Consider the following 9988-nt stretch of genomic DNA (forward strand, 5'->3'; position numbering starts at 1 on the left):
TCAGCTCCGGTTGAGTGAACAAGTACTTCAGACTTTGATGGTCGGTGTAGATTTCACAGCGATTACCGACAAGGTATTGTCGCCATTCCTTCAATGCATGAATGACTGCGGCAAGCTCGAGATCATGAACTGGGTAGTTCTCTTCATGAGCACGTAGTTGACGTGAAGCATAAGCGATCACCTTGCGATCCTGCATTAGGACACAACCTATTCCTTGACGAGAAGCATCACAGTATATGACGAAATCTCTTTTCGTATCTGGAGGAGCAAGTACTGGAGCGGACGTCAGTTTGTCCTTGAGTGCCTGGAAACTTTCCTGACACTTATCAGTCCATTCATACTTAACACCTTTGTGAAGCAGGTTGGTTAAGGGCTTCGCAATCTTGGAGAAGTTCTCGACGAATCGACGGCAATAGCTGGCGAGTCCGAGAAAACTTCTGACTTGCTTGACATTCTTCGGGGGAGTCCAGTCAAGAATAGCTTGAATTCGTTCGGGGTTGACCGCAATACCATCCTTGGAAATCACATGACCAAGGTAAGTCACTTCGTCTAGCCAGAACTCACATTTGGAATACTTCGCATAGAGTTTATGCTCCCGAAGCTTATCCAGTACAAGACGAAGATGTTCAGCATGCTCTTCTTTGTTCTTCGAAAACACCAGAATATCATCCAGATATACCACGACAAATTTGTCGAGGTAGTCCATGAATATATAATTCATCAGTCGAGAGAAGGTTGCCGGTGCATTGGTTAAGCCGAAAGACATGACAGTGTACTCATATGATCCATATCGAGTAACAAAGGCGGTCTTTGGAATATCCTCCTTGCGAACACGGATCTGGTGGTATCCCAATCTCAAGTCGAGCTTAGAGAAAACGGTGGAACCAGCAAGTTGATCATACAAATCATTTATCCGCGGGAGAGGATATTTGTTCTGAATAGTGGCCTGGTTGATAGGACGATAGTCTTGAACCAATCGATTTGTCCCATCCTTCTTCTTAACAAAGAGAGAAGGTGCTCCCCAAGCAGAGGAACTCGGACGGATGAAACCCAGACGGAGCGAGTTGTCAATTTCTTGCTTAAGTTCAAGGAGTTCATGTGGTGGCATTTTATAAGGACGCTTGGCAATAGGAGTGGTACCGGGTACCAAGTCAATGACAAACTCGACAGCTCGAGCAGGGGGAATCCCCGGAAGTTCTTCTGGAAAGACATCTTGGAACTCTCGGACCACTGGAATGTTTTCAATCCCTTCAAGAGGCGACGCATTTAATGCATTCAAGGCATACAGCCGTGCCTCAGCATTACGGACGAGATGAGCATGGTAGCTTACTAGTTCATCTGAAGGGTGTAGGAGGTGGACGGTTTTGGTGGCACAAACGATCGATGCCGTATGAGCTTTCAACCAGTCCATCCCCAATATGAGATCAATGTTGGATGACTTTAGCAGGATGGGGTTGGCAAGGAATTCTAATCCTTCAATTTCAACTGGAACATGGGGGCAAACCACAGAGGTTCGGCATTCGCCCCCAGGGGTGTTTACCACTATCGGGATGTTCATCTCTTCGCTCCTAATGTCATGCATGTATGCAAAATTTTCCGACATAAAGGAATGCGATGCTCCTGTATCAAACAATACAGAAGCAGGTACTGAGTTAACGAGAAGTGTACCCATCACGGTAGCAGGCTGGTCTTGAGCTTGACCCATATCAATGTTGTTGGCCTCACCACGAACATAAGCAGGCTTAGTGTTGAAGTTGCGGTTCTGGTTGTTGCCACGGCCAGTTGCGGGAAGTGCCAGCTGATTCTGATTCTGCCTGCAGTCTCTAGCACGGTGACCTGGACGGCCACACTTGAAGCACAGCCCGTCCTCAGGACGGGATGGAGGAACTCGAGGTGGTGGAGCTGGAAGCCTCGGCTGCCTAGGTGGTGGAGGAGGCAGGCGAGGTGCAGCATAGGACGGCCTCGGAGTAGGAGCAGGTGCATGGTACATGTTGTTGGGAATCCAGATCTTCCGCTTCTGTGCAGATGAGCCCGAAGATGAGCCCATGTCACGGTTGCGCTTGCTGCTATCTTTGTATTCCTGCAGACCAGTCTCAACCTGAATAGCCTTGTTCACGAGGGTGGCGAAATCAGCATAGTCCTGAACGAGGAGTGTCAGCTTGATATCAGGGTGGAGGCCTTCACGGAACTTCTCCTGCCTGCGTGCATCAGTCGCAATGTCTTCTTCAGCATAGCGAGATAATTCCAGAAATTCCCGCTGATAAGCATCCACAGTCTTGTTGCCCTGGACTAAGTTGCGGAACTCACGCTTCTTCCGGTCCATGATTCCCTGGGGAATGTATCGAGCACGGAAAGCAGCCTTGAACTCTGCCCAAGTGATGATAGTCCCATCGGGCTGAGAGCGCCTGTGGCTGTCCCACCATTGAGCAGTGGGACCCTTCAGAAAGTAGGCGGCAAAGTTGACATAGCTCGCCAGGGGCACATTGGCAGACTCTAGCTCATAGGAAATGTCACGGAGCCAGTCATCAGCATCAAGAGGCTGAGTTGAGCTGCGGTAGATCGCAGGGTTGAGACGGCAAAAGTCTTGCAGTGTCACGCCTTGTGGTTGGTTCATGTTCGGCCTTTGGAACTGATCCATGAGCCCTTGCATAAACTGGCGGTTCAGCTCAAACTGTTGGATCATCCCCGCCATATACTCAGGAGACGGGGGTGGTGCATCGTTGGTAGGGCCACGCGGGCGGCCAACTGGTCTAACCATCCTGTTAAATATTTAGCAGGGGTAGTTTAGCTTAAAGTAATGGCAAAGGCATCGAACGCATTCAAGAAGTAATCAAGCATAATGAAAGGGAAATGCGATAGATACTCCATAGTAGTTGAGTTCGACATACATACCCATACATAAGTTCGATTACAGACTAACGATTAAAAACTCGAAATTTGGCGATAGCCCGGACGCATTTGACGATACCTTGGACTCACTAGGCGGCGCGCAGGCACGCGGTGGAAGAGTACCACAACGAGATGTAACGATAAGGCTACATCAACGTCGGAGAGGACGATCGAATCCTGGTAGCTGGCGGTGATAGAAGGTAGGGACAGGACCCTGTGTCCCGTTGTGACTCTGATGAGGGTACCGCATCCAGTCGAGCAGCTGAGGTCCAAGTGCAGGGGTTCTACCCCCAACATCAGTCCACTCGAGAGCTGATGGTAGCTCTGTCCTGCTCGGCTCGCGGATGCGCATAGGTGGAACCCTCGGACAGTGTGATGGCTGCAGCTCTGTCAACGCGTCGTAAAGACGAGCGCGCGTAGCATACAACTCCACAGTCAGAGCTCGGAAAGCACGATCCATTGCCTCAGTGTACTACACCAGAGTCCGCGCGTCGTAGCGACGCGTCACGTAGGGGGCGCAGACAGCGACGTAGGAACGGTCGCTGCGCTCCCGAACGTCAGAAGCGTAGGCAGTGAGATCAGACCCAGTCTCATCCCCAGCAGGAGCATGCGGGATGTATCTGAAAGGGCTCTCCTCCAGGTGAGGGTACGCTCCACGGAGACGGGTGATGGCGATGTAGGCCGCATCATGGACGGCCATCTCGACCGACACTCCAATACCACAGAACAAGTGGCGCTCGAGGGTCTCGCCGCCCCTCTGGTCGAAGATGCGAACCTCAGCCTGGTACTGGTACTGGTTGTACTCGCGGAAATCCTCGAACACAGTGTACTCGGGGTACCAGCGATATCCCAGCCTGGTCAGGAGATCGACCAAAATGGCCGGGAACCCAGTCGTCTCAGTGGCCTGTGTCAGGCACACGTGCTGTCTTGCGGGACGTATCTGAAAATAAGATTGACGGATGTCAATGACAGTGTGTGTAATACATATTCAGGAGAAAAAGAGTAGATAGTCCAGCGCTCCGGATTGATGTGATTCGAGAACCTAATGTTAGAGTTAGTAAAATCTTTGACCCGAAAGAGAAGAGAAAGTAGAGCCTAGAGTATAGGAAAGGAGTAAAAGATACTAATACCACCCAATTGAGATGTGGGCCCGTAAGCCACGACATCAGTGTTAGTAAAGTTTTTCAAACACTAGACTCAACTTCGGCCAAGGAGTTGGAAAGGGGGCTACCTACAGGCAGTACAAGATGCTTCCTATTCAATGCTTACCATCATGAGGGCTAGACATGCACTGTTGCAGAATTCAGAGTTCTGCTATGTTCCTGCCTCTCAGCCAGGAGAAGAAGGATACCTCAGTGGGGTCTACTTTGATTCCTCTATGGAGGATCCGCTGCTGCAGTCCACCGCTGAGATGCTACAGAATAGAGACAGGGATGCTCGTGCCCTTCGTATGGAGCTCTATGCTACACGTGCCCGTCTATGGACGGCTTTGACGCAGCTGGCACGTGTAGTCTAGACAGGGTATGGAGATATGGAGATGCTGAATCGTGTTAGGACCCATCTTCCGGCTCATGTTGACTGGCCTGCTATAGGAGGAGTCACCCCTCTTCGGGGACCTCTACTACCACGAGTCAGGGTACCAAGGCCACATCCGTGTCCTTACGGTTCCCAGGGGTCTCAGGCTCGAGTATTTCCTGATCCGCAGGTTGAGCTCCCAGGCCATGGAGGCAACCTTTATGAGATGTTCTATGCGGATGCGTGAACCCGTGAGTGGAAGGATAGTATGGTAGTAGTTATACTTCCACAGTCCTGTGTGTCTTGTGGAGTATGCTTATGTCGAGAGATGAATTCCGGAGGCATAGATAAATAATGTATAGGAAGCTTGGAAAGCCTCTGATGAGTTGTGTCATCTTTTCAGTAGTTTGCTCTTTGGTTAAGGTTGTACTGAACTATGTAATGGTGTGTATGAACCATGGTGTATATATAGCAGTTGCTTGTTACCATGTTGTTCGGATGTTCATTTCCGCATCCATGTGTTCAGTGCATTCTTAATCCATAGTTATTATTGATGTTGATATTGGTCTAAGCTGTGAGTTTGTTTGTCAGGATGGTGTTCACCAGGTTGAACCGTGCCCCTGCTCATGAGCAGGGAGAGGGTAGTCAAGCATCGCAGGAGGAACTGCCTCACCCCCCTCTCTGGCGGAAGTTATGCTTGAGGCAGAAAGAAACAAAGGGAGACCAACCGTCTGCTAGAGCGTATTGAGCAAAATACGGCTCATCAGCCAAGGAATGATGCAGTGTCCCTCAATGACTTTGTGAAGCTGAATCCTCCGAAGTTCCATCACTCCGTCGACCCCCTCGACGCTGATGACTGGTTGTGCAGTATATCGCGCAAGATTCGCTCTGCAAATGTTTCTGAGGCTGACAAGGTGACCTTTGGGACGTACTTTCTGGAAGGACCCGCCAACCTGTGGTGGGAAAATTTTGAAGCTATGCGTCCTGCCGGACCAGTAGCCACATGGGCAGACTTTAGTGCAGCCTTCCGTCTGCACCATATTCCAGAGGGTCTGATGGATAGAAAGAGAGAGGAGTTCTGTGCATTCACCCAGGGAAAATTGACCGTGGATGCCTATAGCCGTGAGTTCGGTAACCTCGCCCGCTATGCAACTGAAGAGGTGTCAACTGACGCCAAGAAGCAAGAAAGATTCCACAAGGGTCTGAGCCGTGAACTTCGTCATGATTTGCGCCTCCACGAATGTACAAGCTTTCAAGCTCTTGTCAACAAGGCGATCAGTGCCGAGACTGGTCATACCGACTATGAAGCCACAAGGAAGCACTCCCGTGACTCTGGCTCGTCATCTAGTTCAGCATTCCCAAAACGCAGGCTGTGGGTTCCAAATAGTTCTCTACCACCAAGATATACCCCGAGGCCATCCTATGTGGCGCCTCAGGCGAATCAGACCAACCCTCCAGCAAAAACCTATGGTGGTCCAACTAGCAATGCTGCACCACGTGCCAATCAGGTGATCTGTTACAAGTGTGGAGAACCAGGGCACTATTCCCGAGAGTGTCCTCAGAATATGAGTGCCAAGCAACCCGGAAAGTCCGTTGGGCAAGGCAAGTCGGGCAAAGCTTACTATGTGAAGCCAACTCCTGCACGTGGCCGTGTGAACTATGTTTCAGCAGAAGAAGCTACAGAGGATCCCGACGTTATACTGGGTACGCTCCTTGTTAATCATCACCCAGCGTCTGTTCTTTTTGACACTGGGTCATCTCATTCCTTCATTTCAGAAAGTTATGCACAGTTGCATAACATGTCTTTCTGTGTTATGCCAATCCCATTGGTTGTCCAAACCCCTGGTAGTAAGTGGCAAACCACCAGGATAACCTATGACAATGAAATTCTAGTAGACAGGCTAGTTTTTCTAGCATCTTTGATAGGCCTGAAATCTTCGGATATCAATATCATCTTGGGTATGGACTGGATGTCAGCTAATTATGCCAAGATTGATACTCATTCTAGAAATGTTCAGCTTACCCATCCCTCGGGTGAGATAGTCAATGTCTCTACTCGACTTGCCAAATGCCAACTCTATTCCCTTAATGCCAACCCTCTTACAGAACTTGAAGACATTCCGATAGTCCGTGACTTTTCGGATGTTTTTCCAGAAGAACTGCGAGGAATTCCACCTGACAGGGATGTAGAGTTTGTGATAGACCTTGTTCCGGGAACTGTCCCAATAGCCAGAAGACCTTATAAGATGGCACCCCTGGAGCTAGCCGAACTTAAGAAGCAATTAGATGAGGCCTTGAATAAAGGTTTCATTCATCCTAGCTCTTCTCCTTGGGCTTGTCCTGTCCTCTTCGTCAAGAAGAAAGACGGAACGGATCGGATGGTTGTAGATTATCGACCAGTTAATCTGGTCACCATAAAGAACAAGTATCCGCTCCCCAGGATCAACGACCTGTATGATCAGCTCGCTGGATCCTCAGTCTTCTCCAAAATGATTTGAGGTTGGGTTACCATCAAATCAAGATCAAGAACGGGGACATTCCAAAAACGGCTTTTGTCAGTCGTTATGGCCAATACGAGTACACCGTCATGTCCTTTGGTTTAACCAATGCCCCAACCACCTTCTCTCGCTTGATGAATTCAATCTTCATGGAGTATTTGGATAAATTTGTCGTAGTATACCTCGATGATATTCTCATCTACTCGAAGAACGAACAAGAACATGCTGAGCATCTAAGGCTGGTATTGATGAAACTTCGAGAGCATCGCCTTTATGCCAAGTTTTCAAAATGTGAATTTTGGTTACCAGAAGTGACCTATCTAGGTCACGTAATCTGTGGTAAGGGTATTGCTCTCAATCCCGAGAGAGTTCAAGCTGTCCTTGATTGGACTCAACCTGAATCGGTTAAGCAAGTTAGGAGTTTTCTTGGTTTAGCGAGCTATTGTCGCCGCTTTGTCGAGAATTTCTCCAAGGTTGCAAAGCCTCTAACTGAACTCCTCAAGAAAGATAAAAAGTTCGAGTGGACACCATCGTGTGAACATAGTTTTCAGGAACTGAAAAGACGCCTGACTTCCGCACCTGTGTTGCTACCACCAGATTTCTCTAAGGACTTGTTATCTACTACGACGCCTCGCGACAAGGATTAGGTTGCATTCTCATGCAGGATCGTCATCTGATTGCATACGCATCTCGACAGTTGCGTCCACATGAGGATAATTATCCCACACATGATCTTGAGCTTGCAGCAGTACTCCATGCACTTAAAACCTGGCGACATTACCTTCTTGGTAATTGTTGCGAAATATTCACTGATCACCAAAGTCTGAAATATATCTTCACCCAGCCGGATTTGAATCTTGGACAAAGACGTTGGGTTGAGTTGATCACAGATTACGACTTAGGAATAACTTACACCCCGGGGAAGGCCAATGTTATGGCTGATGCACTAAGTCATAAGTCTTACTGTAACAACCTGATGCTACAACGAGGTCAACCACATCTCTATGATGAATTTCGGAAGTTAAATCTTCGCATTGTTACTCAAGGATTCCTTTCTACCCTGGTGGCGAAGCCTACTCTTAGGGATCAAATCATAGCCGTGCACGCATATGATAAGGGTATATCCCGGATCAAGGAGAATATTGCTAGCGGAAATGCTAGGGATTTCTCTATCAATGAGCAAGGTGTTGTGTTCTTTCAGAATCGTCTAGTGGTTCCTAAGAGCAAACGTCTGCGGCAATTGATCCTTAAGGAGGCTCATGATTCTCCTCTCAGCATTCATCCTGGTAGTACTAAGATGTATCAGGACCTATGCCAGAGGTTTTGGTGGACTAGGATGAAGAGAGGAATTGCTGAGTTCGTTGCTAACTGTGACGTTTGTCGTCGAGTTAAGGCAGAACATCAAAGGCCTGCTGGCACCCTTCAACCTTTAGCTATTCCTGAATGGAAATGGGATAAAGTCAGTATGAATTTCATCACCGGATTTCCCAAGACCAAGAAAGGAAATAATGCTATCTTTGTGGTCATCGACCGTCTTTCCAAAGTAGCTAATTTTCTTCCAGTTCGTGAGAGTATAACAGCTAGCCAGCTAGCAGAGTTATATATCTCTCAAATAGTGTCTCTTCATGGTGTTCCTCTGGAGATTAACTCGGACCGTGGAAGTATCTTTACTTCTCGCTTCTGGGAGAGTTTTCAGAATGCCATGGGGACTCACTTATCTTTTACCACTGCTTTCCATCCTCAATTAAGTGGTCAAGTAGAAAGAGTGAATCAAGTCCTAGAAGATATGCTCTGAGCTGGTGTTATATCGTTCGGTATGAATTGGGAGAAGTGCCTTCCATTCATGGAATTTGCCTATAACAATAGTTATCAATCAAGCTTGGGGAAAGCTCCTTTTGAAGTTCTCTATGGACGAAGATGTCGAACACCTCTTAATTAGTCAGAAACCGGAGAGAGGCAACTCTTTGGTCCGGATATGATCCAGGATGCAGAAGAGCAAGTTCGCATTATTCGTGAAAAGTCGAAAACAGCCCAGTCTCGTCAAAAGAGCCAATATGATCGTCATCATAAGGCTGTGACCTTTGAAGTTGACGAGAAGGCTTACCTTCGGGTTACACCTTTGAAGGGTACCCATCATTCGGTATCAAGGGCAAGTTGGCTCCTCGTTACATTGGTCCTTTCCTCATTTTTCCAAACGAGGAGAAGTTGCCTACCAATTGGAACTTCCTCTGCATCTTTCCAAGGTTCATGATGTATTCCACGTCTCGCAACTCAGGTGTTGCTTTTAGGATCCTATACGCGAAGTGCACCACGAAACGCTTGATCTCCAAGATAACCTTTCATACCGAGAATACCGTGTGCGTATTCTTGATCAAGCTGAGCATACCACTCGACGTCGAAACCTCAAGTTTCTTAAAGTTCAATGGTCAAATCATTCCGAAAAGGAGGCAACAAGGGAAAGAGAGGATCGTCTTCGACTTGAGTATCCCACGTTATTCCCGACGACTTCTAAATGTCGGGACGAGATTCCTTTGAGTGGGGGTGAGTTGCCACATCCCTGGAATTCCCTACTTAGGGTTTAGCAACTTGTGCTCATGTCTTCTCTATTTGCATTCAAGAAATGGAAATAAACTCAAAAGAAGTGGTGAAATCCAAAGCAAAACCCTAGCCGCTCTTTGTTCAAAAGAAATCCAACTATTGCCATCATAAAAGTTCACATTTTCTGATAAATGTAGAAAACAAGACATCAGGGGTGAAACTTATATTCAAACTACTTTTGGCATTTTATTTTAAATCAGTAAATCACTGAATTCAACTTTATATCTCGTTTCAAAAATATTAAGTTTTCAAAAATGCTGAAAACTTCATGTGTAGTTGGGAATATTCCAACTAACACCCGAGTATATTTCAAACTATTTTTTAATTGGTCTTAGAGCCAAAAATAAATAAAAACAAATGTCAGAAAGAATAAACAGAAACTGAAGGAAGAAAAAAAAAATGCAAAAACACTATCTAGTGCTCACCTTGGCCCAGCACACCTTCCCCTGTCGTCTACCTCCTGCCAGTCGGAGCAGGAGGTGGCCTGA

Source organism: Hordeum vulgare, chromosome 3H, assembly GCF_904849725.1.
Source record: "Hordeum vulgare subsp. vulgare chromosome 3H, MorexV3_pseudomolecules_assembly, whole genome shotgun sequence".
Taxonomy (NCBI): Eukaryota; Viridiplantae; Streptophyta; class Magnoliopsida; order Poales; family Poaceae; genus Hordeum; species Hordeum vulgare.